This window comes from Mustela erminea, chromosome 11, assembly GCF_009829155.1.
Source record: "Mustela erminea isolate mMusErm1 chromosome 11, mMusErm1.Pri, whole genome shotgun sequence".
Taxonomy (NCBI): Eukaryota; Metazoa; Chordata; class Mammalia; order Carnivora; family Mustelidae; genus Mustela; species Mustela erminea.
In genome coordinates this window covers 14,086,293-14,105,304 of record NC_045624.1, presented here as the reverse complement: position 1 = coordinate 14,105,304, position 19,012 = coordinate 14,086,293, and the positions used below count along the sequence as shown (strand labels likewise).

At 47.8% G+C, this 19,012-nt stretch overlaps 1 protein-coding gene across 8 annotated transcripts in view; it reads right to left on the bottom strand.

Moving 5' to 3' along the window:
- The window catches only part of HIPK2 (homeodomain interacting protein kinase 2), a 173,946-nt gene that overhangs the window by 138,342 nt on the left and 16,592 nt on the right, over positions 1-19,012 (bottom strand). The window lies entirely within an intron of this gene.

Here is a 19,012-nt window from a genome sequence, read left to right as displayed (position 1 = left end):
ACAGACACGGCCGCCCTCCTGTCAGCTGTGAGCTACCGCAGTCTGCATCCAAAGCAGGAGGCAGGCTCTGCTGGACTTGCGGGACATAAGCGAGGGAAGCCGGGCCTCGCTGGCCACCAGCCTCGGGCTCAGTCATCCCGGCGCGGAGCAGGAGCCGGCACCTGGCGCGGCCGCCGAAGAGGCGGCTCTCTGTGCGGGGGCAGCTGCGGCGGGGGGGCGAGCTGGTGCTCGCGGGCTGTCCCCACGCCGTGGCAAAGCTGTTGGTGCTCCCGGTCAGAGCCTCGGGGGGAGTTATTTACCCCCAGACAGTATTCCTAGAACAGCGTGGCGACACCCCGGCAGGGTGGGGGCCTAGAGCCGGGGGCAAGGGCCACAAAAAATCCAGACGTCGAAAAGGCTGGCCCTTTGGGGCCTGCTGCCTGTTATCCCTGGGACCTCCCAGAACGAGGGCAGGGACCAGTCCCCTGAGATGGGAGCCCGGGAGGCAGCCAGGCCCAGCCCCAATGCAACCGGGATGCCCCACCGGGCACGTGGCCCCTCCGAGCTGGCGGTGAGCAGACGCCTGAGCTTCATGTTGGGGCGCCGGACCGAACCGCTAGGCAGAAGTCCGAATTCCAACGCTACCTAACCAAGTTTTGAGGCTGGGAAGATGGGCTGGGGAGGCAGGGATGATTTTTACGGAGAAGGGAAGGAGAGATGTCCTGGAATGGCCGGCTCCCCACTCTGCTCCCGTGAGAACTGCGGGAGCCCCCAGGAGCCAGAGGGAGCCCTGCGCTCTGCACTGTCTGTCCATTTGCCGTGGTCCACCGTCCGTCACTGTTCCCGCCTCAGGACCAACTCTGTTGCCAAACCTTTTAAAATAAATTCTATTCCAAAGGCCAATGGCTGCCGATTTCATAAAGAGACCTCGACCACGGTTTTGTGCTGTGGGGATGGAGAAAAGGCAGGCAGCTGGCCTGAGATGCTGGATATGTCCTACCTTGGCCACAGCCGTCCCCAGGGCCCCCGTCGATCTACACATTCTAGCCCATCTCTCTATCATTTCTTCCTCAGCTCCCCAAACAGCGGTTCCCTATAGCTCTGAATGCTCCCAAGTAATTACTCCTAACTCCTGCTCATTCATTCTTCCTGCCATCATTCAATAAATATCAGTTATGATCTGTATTCACTCATGATGTCTAATATGCTCAGCCTTACAAAAGTCCTAGGTAATGGGGCCCAGTCCTAGGTAATGGGGCCTGGGCTGCTGAGAGCAGGCAAAGAAACACAGACTTGATCTTCATGCTTACTGTCTCAACTAATCCCCACAACTGCCCCTCGAGGTCACTACTGTTATCCGCACGTTACAGAAGAAGCAAAACACTCGGAGAGACAAACAGGCTCAGCCGCCCACGGTCACATGCTAGTCAAATGGCGAACCGGGCTCCTATGCACTGCAGCGTTACTCTGAAGCCTGCCTTTTTGTCATTAGTAGTATAAATGACATTTCCAATGCCACACACCCTCATTCAAGCGTGACAAGATTATTAATTGTAAAAAGAGCAATGGATCAAGAGTTAGAAAACTTGGTTTCAAGTCTGGCTCTGTGTTGTTGACTGTGACCGAGTCACTTAGTATTTCTGAACACAGGTTTCCTTGTCTGTGAAAGACACAATGTTTCTCGAAGTATGCGCGCTGTCCTGTGTGAGCTATTAATACTTATTATGGAAAAAGAAGAAAAAAATGAGATTCAAAGCACTATGCATCTCCAAGAGGGGGCCACACAACATACTCTGTGACCCAAAGGTCTTTACCAAAGGAAAACAGGTTTTTTTCTCCACACAAAGTATTCTTGGTCAAGAAAGGAGATTAGCAAATACTGAACTGATAATCCCCAAGGACCCTCCCAGCTCTAACACTGAGTAATTATCTGATTCATCTCCTCCTTCCAACTAGATGGCACACTTTTTGAGGGCAGGGTGTGCTTTCGCTTCTCTGTGAAATCATCAGGAGGGCGGCCAGGTAGAGGCAGGTCCAAATAAATGTTCAGAGGAGCAAAGGAGCCAGAGACAGCCCCCTGTGGACAGTCGTTCCTATAAAGGACGAGCGTACCAAGAGGTACCTCCCATCCCTTCCTGACTTTTTAATATAAGTAAGCAACATCCAATCCAAATGCAACTGGGCTGGCTTTGTTCCCCCAAAGCAAATTTTCTGGGCATTAACGAGATTTCAACCTGTCTTGTCGGACTTAAGAGGAGGGATCAATATCATCTGTCCGTGACCCTTCGAAGCCACATCTGAGTCTTTAGGGCAAATCTGTGGGTTGGCAGTTTCACAGATTGGTGGAGATGGCTCTCTGGGGTGGGAGCAGGGGAGGGGGTGCAGTCCAGGCCTTCACTGCTTGGCAGGCACCCTTCCCCCTGGAGCGCAGGAAGAGAGGGTCCTAACTGAAGAGACCCTGCTGGGCCCTGAGGGATGGTTACACAGGCCGGGCTGGAGGGGTGCAGAAGGAGGATGACAGGTACAAAGGTGAAGGGGCAGCAAAGTCTAGATATCTCGAGACACCAAGTACAGTTCTCAGAACAGAGAACAATTTCCAGGTCTTCAAAGGTCTCCCATAAAACTCCCTTCTTTTTATAGCAGACCCATGATTTTCCTCGGGACATTTTTATATATGACTTAAAATTGCCAGATCACTCTTGGAAAATATGCTACTCATCTTGGTGGTGGCACTGTGGCAAGAAGCTAATGTTCTCAGATACAGCTCCACGTGGTCCTCAGCCCCAACTTCCAGATGCCCACGGCACAGAACAGAGGATAACCTGGTACAGGAGCAGCAAGAAACCAAACCAAACACACACACACACACACACACACACACACCCCAAACAAACAAAAAACCCAAAAAGCAAAAAACAAAAAAGCACTGCACAATTACCCCCCCTAAGGCCTCCATCTAGAAAAAAAGCCCAAGAGTTAGAGACAGAAATAGCCACTATCCCCATAGATTCACCCAGAGCTCATTTCCAGACCCTAGCTACCCCCTGCTGTTGCAGGTTCCAGATTTGGGCTCCAGGATCAGAACGGCTCATCAGACTTGCTCGATGCTAAGAAGAGCTCCGGTGAAGACAAAATGGTGGGGTTTAGACTCACGATACTGGGGCTTCAGCATCTGAGCAATTAGTTCTAAATGTCACCTCATAGGTTACAGGCTTCTGTGAGAAGCCTGGAGAGAGGAAATGACAATGACTGCATGCCTACTTAAAAGTGCATGTCAGGGGACGCCTGGGTGGCTCAGTTGGTTAAGCGGCTGCCTTCAGCTCAGGTCATGATCCCAGCGTCCTGGGATCGAGTCCCACATCGGGCTCCTTGCTCGGCAGGGAGCCTGCTTCTCTCTCTGCCTCTGCCTGCCATTCTGTCTGCCTGTGCTCGCTCGCTCTCTCGCTCTCTCTGACAAATAAATAAATAAATAAATAAATAAAATCTTTAAAAAAAAAAAAAAGTGCATGTCAGGCACTGTACCCAGAATATATTCAGAGCTCTCAGAGCTCAACAATAAAAAGACAAATAACCCATTTTTAAAAAGTGGGCAAAGAATTTGAATAGCCCTTTCTCCAAATACACATACCAACAAGCACATGAAAAATGCTCACCATTATTAGCTGTTAGAAAAATGCAAATCAAAACTACAATGAGGTACCAAGAAAACTGAAAATATAGGTCCATATAGAAACTTGTACACAATTGTTCACAGGATTATTCGTAACAGCCAGAAAGCAGAAACAGCCCAAATGCCCATCAGGTGACGAATGGAGAGACAAAAATGTGGTATATCCATTTCAGTGGAGTACTACTTGGCCATAAAAAGGAACGAAGTGCTGATCACAGGAAAAAGGTGGGGAAACATTACACCAAGTAAAAGCTGGACATAAAAGACCATCTATGATATGATTCCATTTATACAGAATGTCTAGGACAAGCAAGTCCACAGAGACAAGAGGTAGTGAGTGGTTACTAGGGCCTAGGTAAGGGGAGGGAGGATGGGGAGGGACTGCTAATGGGTGTAGACTTTCTTTCTGGGGTGAGGAGAATATTCTGGACTTAGGTAGACGTGACCAACGCACAACTTTGGGAATATACCTAAAACCCAGAGTTCAGGGTACAAAGCAAGGCATTTCAAAAGGGGTGACCTTATGGCATATGAATAATATCTCAATAAAACTGCTGAAAATGGGGCACAGGCACAGCTCCTTGACGCAGAGTATGACTCAATGACCCTGAAAGGGGTATTATCATCCCCTTTTTACCAGCGAGGAAACTTGAGGACTAGGCAAGGAATTGGAGTGGCCAAGAGTCGCACAGCCAGCTGTGTGACAGAGGGGTTTTAAGCTTGGGTCACTGACTCCAAAGGCCACGTTCTGACCACCCCTCCACGCTGCTTCTCACCAAGGTGATCAGCTAACTAGCAACTGCAGAACGGTTCCTATGGAAAAAAATAGCACTCCCTGGACAAAGGCAGGCACTGACCGACATAAAGCACTAGTGTGGGAAGTCGTGTTAAAGGGCACCTCGCCAAATCCCTTCAATTTACAGATGAATGAGCAGAGCTTCAAGGCAGTCCACTGACCTGTCCGACCAAGGCGGCAAGGCTGGTGGGAACGTGCACCCCTCTCGTCTTACAGGAGACAAGCTGGTGCATTGTTCACTGCGATTAGTCAGGAATCAAAAGGTAGACGAAGTTCACCCAGTTGGGGCACGCGGGTCAACAGGTATTCGGCAGCCTTCAAACACACCCGTCTCACATCCAGATCCCAGCCAGAAGATCACTCAGGCCGGTTATAGCTCACACTATTCTGCAGTTACCCTGAAATTTCTCTCCCAACCCCAGGAGTGCTCTGAAAAGTCCCACCAGGGTGCGACTGTTCCAAGGATCCCTCAGAGCTTTTGAACTACTTGGCAGGAATGGGGAGTTCTGGATTTAGCATTCAAGTGTGAGGATAAAGGCGCAGGAGACTTGAGCAATGTTCCCCCGTCAATCTGCAGTGACTCTAAGGGGAGCCACCTACCAAGCTAAGCCGAGGAGCTGGAGCCACATGAACTTCCTCTGCATTATGGGGCCCTGAGTATTCCCAAACTGGGGAGTTTTAATGCCTCCTAACTGTCTCCACGGGGATGTCCTGTCTCCTACTGAAAATGTCCCAAATCGAGGTCATTACTCTATTCTCACCCCACAGACTTACTCTTCTCTTGTATCCCTGTCTTGGGCATCCCCGCAGCGGCCGGGGTGAAGCTCGCCCATCCCGACCTTCCCCTCCTCCCGCCCTAACTCCTCCCGCGCTCCAGGGCAGGAGTCCGCTTCCTGTGCGCATGCGCAGCGGGCTGTGTCCTAGACTCCCTGCGTTTACCGCACTGAGGTCGATCCCGCCCACGAACCAGACAAGTCCTTCACAGTAAGTAGCAGCCAAGACTATTTAAACACAGAAAAAGAAGAGATGAATGACCTCACATGAATAGGTGATGGAGAGGTTATTAAATAAAAGAGCCAGGAAGAGCAGAGCAGATGAGGCCGTGAGCTGCTCCTTGCATGGATTCTGCTGGAACGGAGAGGCACACCGACACACCACGGCTACGGACTACATCTGCAAATTATTAATGATTTCAGGGTAGTCCCTCTGAACTCTCCATCTGCCAACGGCAACTACAGTCAAGTACGTACGTTCAAATGGAAAAACCTGTGACCTGTGACTTGCTCTGGTCTCACCAAGTTTGACACCCACAGTCCCCCAGCTGTGCCTTGGGCGCCACTGCCTGGAGCAACCCCGGGATCCCAGGTGCCCATCCAAATCAAGGCCATCCTTCAAAAACCAGATCCAATAAGGCATCCCTGGTCACGTGGGACCCTCAGGGTTTTCTCTTGATGGGGCTCATCGCAAATTACCTTGCATCACTTGGTATCTTCCGTTGCTTTGTCTAATCCTGGCTACAATGAGTTTGCAAGTTCTTGGAGAAGAGAGAGTTGGTGCTCAAGTGGGCTAGTCCATTGGGGGCACCGTACGGGCATGAGTGTTACTAGCCTCCATTGCTCACTGGTGTCCCCCATGTCCTGGGCACGTGACACCAGCTGCCAAACGTGCTGAAGGCTGACGAGCAGCTTTTCCTCAGTTTCTGCTCAAACAAAACCCCGGCCCTCCAAGACCCAGAAACTCCTGCTGAACATCCACCTGCTCCCCGTTCAGTCAAGCATGCCGCCCCTTCCTTCCATCACTCCCCCTGCCCTGCTCTGAGACCGGTCCCCCAGAGTGAACGCGGAGTGTGGGGAGAGGCAGGCACTGTCCTGCCGCACACTATCTCTGCATGCACCCATCATTTGTCGCAGGGGTTAGAAAAATCCAAGACTGATGGACCCTTACTTCTCTGTGAAATCAAAATGATAACTATGTAGAGCTGGAAAAAGAAGCGATTTTTAAACTATACTGGGCACTGAGCCAAAGCCAGTGGTGACACAATGACAAGTCATTTGTCCAGGGCTGGCCAAAAACATTCAGGGGGTGAGCTCTTTTTCACATAATAATGAGTGGATTGGGGTTCCCTTTTTGATCCCAAAATGTCCCCTGTGCACTCCCTCCATAACAGCACCCTGGGATCACATATCCCGTGCGGGGGCTGCCAATGCAGGGGTGGGGCGAGGGGGCCCTAGGACCTTGTACTGGGCCTCTGCAGCCAACCAGTCTAATACCAAAGACTCCAAGAGAGGCCCCCTGCCTCCAGAGAAGGTAGTCTCATCTGGAAATCACTGCAGTCCTGACACTGGGACTACTGGTCCCTTAGGGCACCTCAAGGCCCACACACATGGCCTGAAAACAAGCTCAGTCTACCTGGACCACAGACCCAGCTTCCCCATGTCCTTCCCACAATTGTTAATCTGCAACCCCCGCCCCAGCACTAAATATTGTATCTGGGCTCTGAGGAGCAACATCAAACAAAGCCCTGTATTAAGCATCTTTTCAGTAAAGCATCTAGAAGATTCTGCCGTGTTCTTCACTTTCACTCACACCAGAGCCCCGTCAGCTGAGGACAAGACCACATATGAGGGTGATCAGTTGGCCCATCCTTCCCAGGAGCCTTGCTGAGGCTGCTTCTTCTCAGGTTCCTCTGGCAATGCTCTGCTTCTGTTCTAGATCCACACTTCCACACTGTCCGATGCAACGGCCGCCAGCCACAGTGGTGATTTAACTTAAAATTAAATAGAATTTAAAACTAAGTTTCTCAGCTACACCAGCCAGGTTTCAAGTGTTAAAACGCCACAGGGGGCAAGCGGCTACCGTGTTCGTGAGTGTGGATCTACAACACAGTCAGTGCAGAGCACTCTATCCGACAGCACTGTTCCGGACGGTGACACCGACACTTGTAGGCAGGCAGTTTTTTAATAAACCGTCACCTTGTACTCTTGAGGAAAACAGATCCCCAACCCCCAGGGGCAAACTGCTTCACCTAAAACACCCCGTGAGCCAGGCCCTTCACGTAACCAGCACTCACATTCTTCAGACCTCGGTCTGCTTGTCTGTACTGCTTGTCTTCCCTCTGTTTCCTGACTCTCTGCCTTCCGTCCGACTCCACACTCTGATAGAAACTGTAACCGGAGCATATGAGTGACTCCCGTTTCTCTCCAGGGTTGGGAAGTCACCACCTCTCCACGGGCTGGCCCTGTTTGCATTCGCCAGGGCTGCTGTGACCCTGAACCGGAGACCAGCTGGCTTACCCAGCACTGGTTCAGCTGTCTCCCCCAGCTCTGGGGGCTGGGAGTTCAAGATCAAGGCATCAGCAGGGTTGGTTTCTTCTGAGGCTGTGGAGGAGAATCTCTCCTAGCTTCTGGCGGTCTCTGGTGATCTTCGGTGTTCCCTGGATCATAGGAGCACCGCCCCCACTTCCACCTTTGTGCTCTCATGCCGTTCTCCCTGTGTGTTTGTCCGTGTCCAAAATTCCCCTTTTTTATAAGGGCACCAGTCATATAGGATTAGTTCATTCCAGTATGAAGTCATCTTTAATTACATCTGCAATGACCCTATATCCAAATAAGCTCACATTCTGTGGTCCTGGAGGTTAGGACTGCAAATATAAATGGGGGCGGGGGGTGAGGTGAGGTGGATACAGTTCAACCCATAACAGGCCCTCAAAGCCTCCAAGAAAAAGCACTCCTCCTAGCACGCCATCTGTTCCCCATTATTCTATTAATGCAAAAAGATCAGTAAGAAGTCACCAGCTCCTCAGCTTTGTGGGTGCAGGTGGTAACCCCAGTCAGGAGCTTGTACTGCATACAGCTATCTCCATTATACATAAAGTCAGTTCAAGCCCACCATACTGGATTTAATAAGGGCCAAAGACAAAGACAGAAACACAGACTTCGGCAGAAGCACAAAAGGAACTATGACAACTGTCACGGTCACGAAACACAGTGCTGGTAAGCTCGGCCGTGTTCCTTGGCGGTAGGACCTGACTGCACAGGTCTGTTCTCCAGGGGGCGTGGCCAACCCCAAACGGGAAAACCTGTCCTGGGCCAGACCCCTTCACAGGGCGCTCAGTCGCCACAATCATCACACAAACCACTGCCTGAGCTTGTCAGACGTGAGCACAAAGAACAGAAAGTCATTCACCAGCACGGCGTGCCCAGAAATGTGCTTGAGTTCACTGCCTAAACATCGCAGGGTGGGAGAGGAGAGCTAGTCATCAATTCGGGTAGCAAGGATCAAAGAAAAACCAACAGCCTCCAGGGCTAGAAAACCTGGTTTGAATCCTAGCTTTGAGACTTCCTAGATGAAAAATCGTGGACAAGGCAGTTAACTAACATCCCTGAGGCTCAGTCTGCCCATCTGTAAAATGGGGAGCATGAGATCCACCTCACATGATGTGAAGAAACTAGTAACTACCCTTTACTGAGCGTTGGTGGTATATTCGCAACACCTCTCAACAAGTCTGTGAGGTAAAGCACCATCTGCCCTGATTTTTCGAATGAAAGAACTTGGGCTTAGAGCCTGGAACTGGGTCCCTGTGATGGCAAAACCATACTCCTAACCACGTCATGATATGCCTAGTACACAGCAGGAGCTCTGTAAAGGCTTGTTCTCTCTGCTTTCTACTCCTACCCCTCCCTCTGGCACTGTGCTGTGTGCTGGCTGTACTAGGCTGTGTTCTACCACGGACCACTCAAATCTGTACAAGCACAGGTCATCAAAGTCACCTGAGAAAAATATTACTGGGTCAGGACAGAATTATTATCTCACATGTCACTTCTCCAAACCCTCTTCCATAATCTTTTTACTATATAACATTCCTGGCAGTAGGTGGTATCACTTACTACCCCCCTCCCCCCCCCCCCACGCCCCACTGCCCTGCATCGGTGTACCTGCTCATTCCCACCTTCCGTCTATAGGCTTGAGGCAATGGACTGGTCTGGCTGTTTTGACTTCCCCATTCTTTTTAACTGCCAGCCTGTATAGGGAGGACACTGTCCCTGGGTAAATGGTGGTTTCTTGGTTATGGACTCATGGTTTTAACAGTTAGGCTTTGTCCCTGGGAGTGGTTAAATAAAGATAGATATTAGCACAGTTTTCCACCCAATTATCCTATTTACAAAAATAGAACTCTCCTCTGTGAGTGTTTCAAATAGAGTCCTTAATTTCTACAGAAGATGTCAACCTTCCCAGGTCGATGTCTAAAGCCTCAATCAGTGAGCAAGAACACAGTATGGTCCGCAAAAGAATATATCCCTGAGCCGCCTCTCCACATACACATACATTCACACACACACACACACACACACACACATACACACAGTATTATCTGAGTATACATAGATACACACATTTATCTATTAAAAGAAGTAATGCTTATGAAGGCTGTCTACTGGATATGGAGACCAGCAGTTCTGAAAGTTTCGGGTTCTAGCACTGCCCCGAACCACACCTGCTGAAGGCTAGAATTTCTTCTGCCCAGCTGCATTCTGAAGATCTGCCTTGAGCTTCCAATGAGGACAACTGTGAGAAAGAGCTGTGAGAACCCAGCTGTCCATCGGCTGTGGGAATGTTACACCCTGTTCATGAGGCCACCAGGTTCTTCTAGATAAAAAAAAAACCCCACAAGCAAAATTTAGTTTAAAAATGTGGGTAGAGCACGCAACTCCTGATTCCGGCTCAGGTCCTGATCTCAGCGCTGTGGGACTGAGCCCCATGTCGGGCTCTGTACTGGGCCCGGAGCCTGCTTAAGATTCTCTTCCTCTCAAAGAAAGGGTTGGGGTGTGCACCTGGCTGCCTCATGTAGCAGAACATGTGACACTTGATCGCATGGTGATGAGTTCAAGCCCCAAGTTGTAGGGGAAGTTAACAAACAAATACTCTGCTTCTCTTAGTGATTCAATATATCTTCCTTCTCTGGCAGCAAGAATTACTGAACTGGCCACACGCCCCCCTTCTGTTTGACCCCGTGAAGCTCGGGGACAATCGGGGGCTCAGCTAGAGCAAGGCAGAGGACCACTGGCTGACCGCAGACCTGTGATACTGTTCCTCCTGGTTTTGAACTTTTATAATATCTGTATTTTTCCCGTTCCTGTTCTTAAATTCTTTTTTGTAGTGTACTGGTTATTATAGTATATGTGTTCATACTATAAGACAAAGCATAATTTGTAGCATAAAGTGAGGTATACTTAGTTGAATTGAACTCAATGGAAATAATGACCAGAATAAATAGAGCCAAATTTAGAGAATGCCCATAGTTTAAAAAAATTCAACGTAATCAGAAAAAAAAAAGGGAAATAATTAATATGTTGAACCAGACACTGTAAGTTGCCTTCCTAATAGCCATTCCTGCTTTCTCCTCCGGTCGAATCCTGATTTGGTTCAAATGTCACCCCCAACACCACCACCACCTGCAATCACCTTCCCTCTAGTGGCTCAGGAGCCTGTCTTGATCAGTGTAAGCTAAGCATTTCCTGTGCCTGGGGGGCACTGAAGTGGACGGGGCTGTTACCAATTTTACCCAAGAGAAGGGAGATGAGACAGCTGGGGGCCTTTAGGGAAGGCTTCCTTGTTTGATGAATGGTTTATTTGGATGGACGGATGGATGCATGGATGGATGGACGGATGGACGGATGGACAGACAAACATGAATTTCTGCAGGTCCAACCAATCTTTATGATCATTAAGTGCTAAGCACTAACCCCAAGTTTGGGAGACGGAAGATGGACGAGAAATGACAGAGGCTGGACGAGGTGAGTCCCAGAACCACACCACTCCCAGGAACACTCCTCCGAAGCAGCTCTCGCGTGCTCCCCCGAACCACAGGAAGGCTAGAAGGTTCATCTCGGATCAATGCTTTGAGGAATTCCCCCGAAGTAAAAATTCCGCACCACTGTCTAGGCGCAGCTCTTGCTCTTCCTCAGAAGAGAGGAGGAGGGAGGATCGTGGTGACACCCGCCGTCCGTTTCAAAGACAACTGCGCTTCCTCGGGGCCAGGGAATGGTGCTTCCACACCGAAGTGTGACTGCGCTGGGGACACCAGCCATCTGCTTTCTCTCTCCGAGACCCCAGACACACGTGGGCACCCCCACACGCTGTGGAACTATTTTAAATGTTCTCCGACCCACCCACTCGGCTGCCCCCTCCCACACACAGAAGCAGCTTCTTCTGGAGGAGCCGGGACTGAAGTCCAAGTGCTCTCTGTCTCTCCCTCCCCGCCGCCCCCCCGTTGCCGCGCCCCCCAGATGTCCGCGGTTCCTAGCCCAGTCCTTGCCCCTCCCGCGGTCTCGGGGACACCCGAAATGGAATGCGTCGCACGGCTCTTCTCCACGCCCACAACCGTCTTGCACGCGGCCACCTAAAAGAAAGTTCTCTCAGATTCCAGTCACCTCCAACGGCCAGACTCTGCAAGGCCTCCCCAGGCGCGTGAATTCCGTCTGAGGCCTTCTGGTCACTCGAGGCATCTGCGTGTGATTTCCCGCTTCCCCACTCACCTCTCCCTTCGGCACCAAATCACAGCCGTCTCACTCCCGAGCTGCGGGAAACCCAGTCTTCCTGAGCGCAGCGAACCTCCTGAGGTCAGGACCACTTCACGCACTATCCCCCCAGGCCTCCTACCTTTAGGCTTCTTTTGCTTTTTAGGACGTGGTTCTCCAAAGCCACCTCTGATCAAGCAGATCCCTGTTCTCACAGACCCGGGTTTCCTCACAGCAGGAATGCACACCGCCGGCCGACGCTCGCGGTGCACCTGCTCTGCGGGGGGAAATCGGGGCTTCCTCTGCCGCCTCTCCAGCCCGCCGAGACCCCGAGTCTGCCGCCACCGCTGGGGCCTACGCTTGGGCACATCATGTTTCATCACCGAGGGGGTCTGGGCAACCAACGAGGCAGGCGTGCGCACACGTGCGTCCCCACTGCCAGGAAATCACTGCACCCTGCCAGTGCGTGCTCCCCCAGACGGCGTCTGTCCCCATGCTCAGGAGAGCCCAGATGGGCCTCTCTCTGTCCCAAGTCTCCTTGTCCGTCCTTCAAGTGCCCCCGAGGCACGGTTATGTTTTTTCTTCCACTTTCCATTACACCACCTAGCGCACAGCTTCGTACATACTGGCCTCCAATGTCGCTGCAGGTCTGACTTCTGAGCCAGAAGGGCCTGGGGACCGTGGCTGCCTTCATGGAACAGAGGGCTGCGGCAGTCACAGGCGCACCCGGAGAGAAGCCTCTGGTTTACACCACGTGCCAGGTCATAAAAACCCAGGTTCCAAAGGAGCTCAACCGAAGGGGCCGGTTTGTCACTGGACTGGAAATCAGAGGATGAGCGACCCCAGGAGGCCCCCCACATCTCACTCTGTCCTCTGAGCCCAGCCGCAGCTCAGTAGATGGGGAACACCGTGGTGTGCCCGAGGCCAGGAGGTCAAGACCAGAAGGGGAAAGATCAGCGGAGAAGGATACCACATGCCACGAGTGATAAAGCAAATTCAGACTTGGGGCCATGCAGAGAGAGGAGTATCTCCCAGCCCAGCATGCACTTGTTCCAGCAAGATACAAAAAGCTGTGTGCATACAGTAGCAAGCTTGCTTTAAAAAACATGTGTTTTTGGTTTTTTTTAGGTTGAGCACATAGAGGAAATACAAAAGTAAAACTCATATATATCAATGACTTTTTTTTAACGATTTTATTTTTAAGTCACTTCTACACCCGTCGTGGGGCTCGAACTCACAACCCCGAGCTCCAGAGTCGCATGCTCTACCGACTGAGCAGCCAGACCCCTGGTCTATGACTATTCACACTGCTGAAAATGACCACTTCGAGGACCGAAGCACAGGGTATTTGTGCACACGTACACTCGCATCCACATGAACACACGCACACACCCACCAAGGGCTCCAGCCACCCACCTCGATCAAGCACTGTGCAAGCAGTTAAAAAGGTGAACCAGTTCCTTTAATGATGCCGATCGTGAGGTAGGGAAGGCGCCAGTTGAGAAGGCATTTAAAGCAGATTGCCCCGTTTAGGGAGAGAGGATTCCTGGAAGTGAAGACTGGCACTCTTCCTAGACTAGAGCTTGTGCTGAGCAACCATGGAGCAGGAGGCACCAGCACTGAGCCCGCTGGGCTGCAGTCTGACTTCAAAGACAAACACACGGGCCGTAGGCTGCGACCTGCTCCAGGTGAGGGTCGAGGCCTGTCGTCTGAGCGCACTTCTGCCTGGGAGGCGCCCTTCGGAAGTGGGGGGCTACTGCTAATCAGGCCTCAACTCAAGGGCTGGGAAGAGGAGCTAGGGCCCATCAGGCCCTAGTCTGTTGACACCAGAACCATTTCAACAAGAGCTCCTTTCTCTAAGTCTCCCACAGCAGAAGGAGCACATGGGCTCAGGAAACGCTGTCACCTGGCTTTGGGTCAAAGAAACACCTGACTGAAGCTTCATTTTGTGTTGCTAGAAAATAGCACCGGGTGTACCAAGACCTTTTTGTGGACGGCGCGAGGAACAGAGATGGAACCACAACCTTCAGACACGTTCGAGCCTATCAGGATGACTATCTTCACTCTCAGAAGGAATTTTAAGGGTCATCTAGTCCAATCATCCATCTTATACTGGACCCTACCCTCTAGCAGGCCCAGCAAAAGATGCTCATCTTGAATTCCTCCCAAGGAATCACTCTCCTCCAGAACCGTCCATCTGTGGGGAAATTTCAGCATCATAATGTTCTTCCTGCCAATCTGATTAAATCTACTCCCTGCGGGTTTCATATCATTGGCTCAGGTTGGATCCACAGCTACCTCTCTTGTTCCTAACCCATAGCCCTTCAGGGATTGCTTCTGTCTCATACAGTTCCATTCTCGGCTCCTTTCGGGCAAATGCTTCCTCACGGCAAGCACGTGCTTCTGACCCGCGTCCTACCTTCCCCATCTCTCAGGCCCACACACTTCAGGGAAATCAATCCGTCTCAGTCAATGAATGAAGAAATAAATCAGTGAATTAATCAATCTTTCTCTCCCTCTTATCCCCAACCTAAACATGCTTAACAGTATACGGGTAACAATTACGTACAAAGTCACATATTTCGGAGAAAACTGCGGCGATATAAAAATCCAGGATTCTCGGCCGCTAAATAAATCTTTGGACAGTGTCCCAAAGTCTCCTGCAAACACACACACACTCTAACTCTCTCATCTATTTTTATAATTAAAACATCTTTCTTCATACACTGACGTTAAGGAAAAGTAATCATTTCTTATTCAAGATTATTTTTCTGCCATTTAATTATTTCCTATAAAAACAGGTATTTTGGCTATGTTCTTAAAAAAAACAAAACTTAACATAGACATTAGGTTCAAAGCAAAAATGAGCAGAAGGTACAAAGATTTCCCACATACCCCTTGCCTCCACACACACATCAACTGTGTTGTTAAATATTCTTTTCGTTGTTTGTTTTTTTAAGATTTATTTGCGAGAGAGAGCGAGCAACCAGAGAAGGAGAGAAAGATCTCCAGCAGACTCCCCGCTGAGTAAGAAGCCCAAGGGAGAGCTTGGTACCAAGACCCTGAAATCACGCCCTGAGACTAAACCAGGAGTTCGGGGGCTCAATGGACTGAGCCACCCAGGCACCCTATGCTGTCAAAGAGCCTTTAAGGCTAGCATGAGACCTTAATCTTATTTGATGCCACTTTTTTCGATTGTTAAAAGCAATCCGTGTCTACGCAGCTACCTTACAAAGGAAATTCTGGAACACAGCCCTTGGTAAACTTGGGGCTTCTCAAAAAATGTAAACTGATTGATTTAATTCAAAACGCCCAGGCCCCGAACACCTTTACCTAATTTCTCACCTTTATTTTTTATGTGTTGCCAAGTAGTCCCCCAAAACAACTTAATCTACAGCTTAAGATCAGCCTCCTGAAAAGAGAGTAAGTCTCCTAGACATCTGTACCAGCCACTGTCACTCATTCATTCTAATCCAAGAAAAAAAAGTGCTGATCATCACAAACTGTAGACCATACAGAATTGCCTTTACTGGGCTGTTAGATTAACACATGACTTTCCCAGAGGAGGAGGGGAAACACCTTCTAATTGTTTTGCCCAGGGTAAAATAAAAATTAATTTATAGGTGCTAAATCACATTTTAACTTTAAATGGCCCAGAAATATAACAGAACCAGTCATTCACTAAATAAGACTTTATCAAATATTTGCCAGGCATTATGGTAGGCACCTGGGATTTAGAATCAGAACCCTGCCCTCATGATGTCTCCCTGAGGGGTGGGGGGTGGCAAAAGGAAACAAAATACATAAAGAAACTGGCAAATTAGAGCCACAATGAGGTATCACTTCACACCAACAAGGAGGGCTATGATAAAAAAAGACAGACATACCTGAAACAACATGGATGAACCTTGAAAACATCACACTAAGTGAAAGCAGCCAGTTGCCAAAAACAACAATAACAACAAAAAAACCCCATGTGCTGCATGATGCCATTTATAAGAAATTCCAGAACAGAAAGATTAGTGGTTTCCAGGGACTGAAGGGAGGGTGGGGCAGGGGAATGACTATGAATGGGTGCAGGATTTCCTTCTGGGGTGTGAAAATGTTATAAAATTGGATAGTGATGAGGACTGCACAATTCTGTGACTGTCCTAAAAACTACTGAACTTTACATTTCAAGTGAGTGATTTATGTGAATTATGTCTCAATAAAGCTGCTTAAAAAAAAAAAAAACGCATTGAAATCAATAGTCCTCATAGACACAAACAACCAGTTAGAAGGCAATGACTTTGTTTATAAGAATAAAGTTAAGATCTCTGCATAAGCTCTACACAAATAACTTCAAACATTAGGAAAGTGCAAACAAAAAGAACACATTGAAAGAAAACATGATCTTAGATGAGAAGACTCGACCTTGTCATTTGTAAATTCAACACCATCCCAACAGAAATGCCAACAGGTTTTTCTAAAATCAAGACATGTAGATTCTCAAAGTCATATGGAAAAACAAACAAGGAGGATAGCCAGGAACACTCTGAAAAGAACGAGCAATGGGGAAGAACTTCCGTATCTTTCAGATACTAAATAAAAGACAGCATACACCTCAATATAGGCAACAGATGGATCAATGGAAAAGTATAGTCTAGAAACAGACCCCATGCTATAGGAATTTAGTACACAATAAAGTAGATATTACGATACTCTGGGAAAAATACAAGCTTTTCAATAAATGGTGCTGGGACAACTGAGTATTGAAAAAACATAAAGTTGGCTCCAAATCTCAGAACATACTCGAGTAAACACCACATAAACATGACATGAACCAAGATGTAAGTAGAAAAGATGAAATGACAAAGTGCCAGAAGGACTTAAAAACCTGAAATAGGAAATGTCTTTCTGATTCTGACTCAAAATACAAAAGCTGTAAACAGAAAGATAAATTCGATTACATAAAATTAAAAAGACTTTCAAAGGGCAAAGTCACCACCGTCAAAACACACACACAGCCAAATGGGAAAAAATATTTTAACTCATATCACAGGCACTATATAAAGAGCTCTTAGAAATAAAGAAAAACAACAACAAGGTAGGAAAATGTATAAAGTTCAAAACCCAGTACACAAAAAATATATATAAAATGACATTTAAACAAATGAAAAGATGTTCCACCTCACTGATAAAAGAAATATAAATTAAAACTACATCAAAATATCATTTTTTACCTATCAGCAAAAATCCAGAAGTCTGACAACAGATTCTGTAAGTAAAACTCTAGGGAAATAGGTGTGTTTTCCTATTGCTTGTGTGAGTGAAAAATCCTAACAGGTGGAATTTGTCGTTATCTTTAAAAAAAAATTATAGACGTTAAAAAAAAAATTACAGACGTACTCACTCACCCTTTGACCACACAATCCCACTCCCCAGATACACCTGCATGAGTATGAAATGACACGTATATAAGGTTTACCCTTTACAGGTGGTTTGTAAACAGCAGAGGAGTGGATTCAATCCAAGATTGTGTTACTGTTCCATATCCCATAGTATGTCAACAAAATTGAGTACTTTGTGACCATAAGACCGAAAATAATCTCTATGTACTAACAGGGAGAGTGCTAGAACATATTAAGAGAAAAAAGTTAGTATGTAGAACCATATATAAGGTATATCACCTTTTGTGTAAACAAAGGAGAATAAGAATACACACACACACACACATAATCTGAACCTGCAAAATGAAAGGGTTAATGAACAAGACACTAACAAAAATGGCCATGTATAAGGGGACAAAGCAAGAGCTCACTGTGCATATCTTTCTATATGCAGTTACCTCCTCCCCCATCCATGATTTCACTTTCTCTAGTTTTAGTTACCCAAGGTCAACTGTGGTGGATAAGCCAATAATCTTCCTTCCAACGTATGGTCAGAAGGTCGGTAAGAGCTACGCAGCAACGTCTACAGCCCCCACCTCGCAGGCATTTTAGCATCTCACATCATCCCAAGAAGGGTGAGCACAGTACAATGAGGTACATTGGGAAAGAGAGACCACACTCCGTAACTTTTGTTATAGTACGTTGTTACAATTGTTCTATTTTACTATTGGTGACCGTTGTCATTCTTAATGTGCCTAATTTATAAATGAAACTTTATGACAGGGAAACATCATAAAATGGAGGACATCTTAGGGTTCAGCACTATTCACAGTTTCAGGCATCCCCCGCTGGGGGTCTGGGAACGTGTCACCCACCGATACGGGGAGACTGCTGAACTTTAATTATTTTAACTTTCAAACATAAAGAAATGTAGAGGAAATAATAAATCCCTATCTACCTTTCATCAAGATGTAATACCTACATAGGGTCATCCTTTCAGTCATACAAATGCATTCCCTATCCCAAAAAAAAGCTAAACTCAAAAATTTCTTAAACTGAAAAGAAATGAAAAGAAATGAACCTAACGTATGTCAACCTGGTGACACCATCATCCTGAGGAAGAATTTATTTTTAGGTGCTTTAGAACACAGTTTTTTAATTACACATCCTTAGTTGGAAACATTCTCAGGACAACAAAAATCAAAGATGTCTTAAACCTTCCTCTATAGTTTTTGGTTATTTATAATAATAGTATGTATTGGTATTTCAAAACTTTATTCTTGTAAGTGAAGCAAAAAATAAAGACTTTCTGTAGAACATAAAGGACTTACAATGATAAAACTGAAGAAACTGAAAACACAGGGAAATGTCAATCAAAACTTTTTAAAAATATATTTTATTTATTTCTTTGATAGAGCACAAGCAGAGGGAGCAGTAGAGGGAGAGGGAGAAGCAGGCTCTCCGCCCATGGTACTCTATCCCAGGACCCTGGGATCATGACCCGAGCTGAAGACAGACACTTAACCGACTGAGCCACCCAGGTGCCCAAAACTCTAACTTTTTAACAACATATATTTTTTAGTTCCATCACTGGAATTCCCTAGAAACAAGTCACCTCTGTAGCAATAACCACTCCTAATGCATGGACTGTGGTCTCTAACACCACTGTCTGAGACCACCG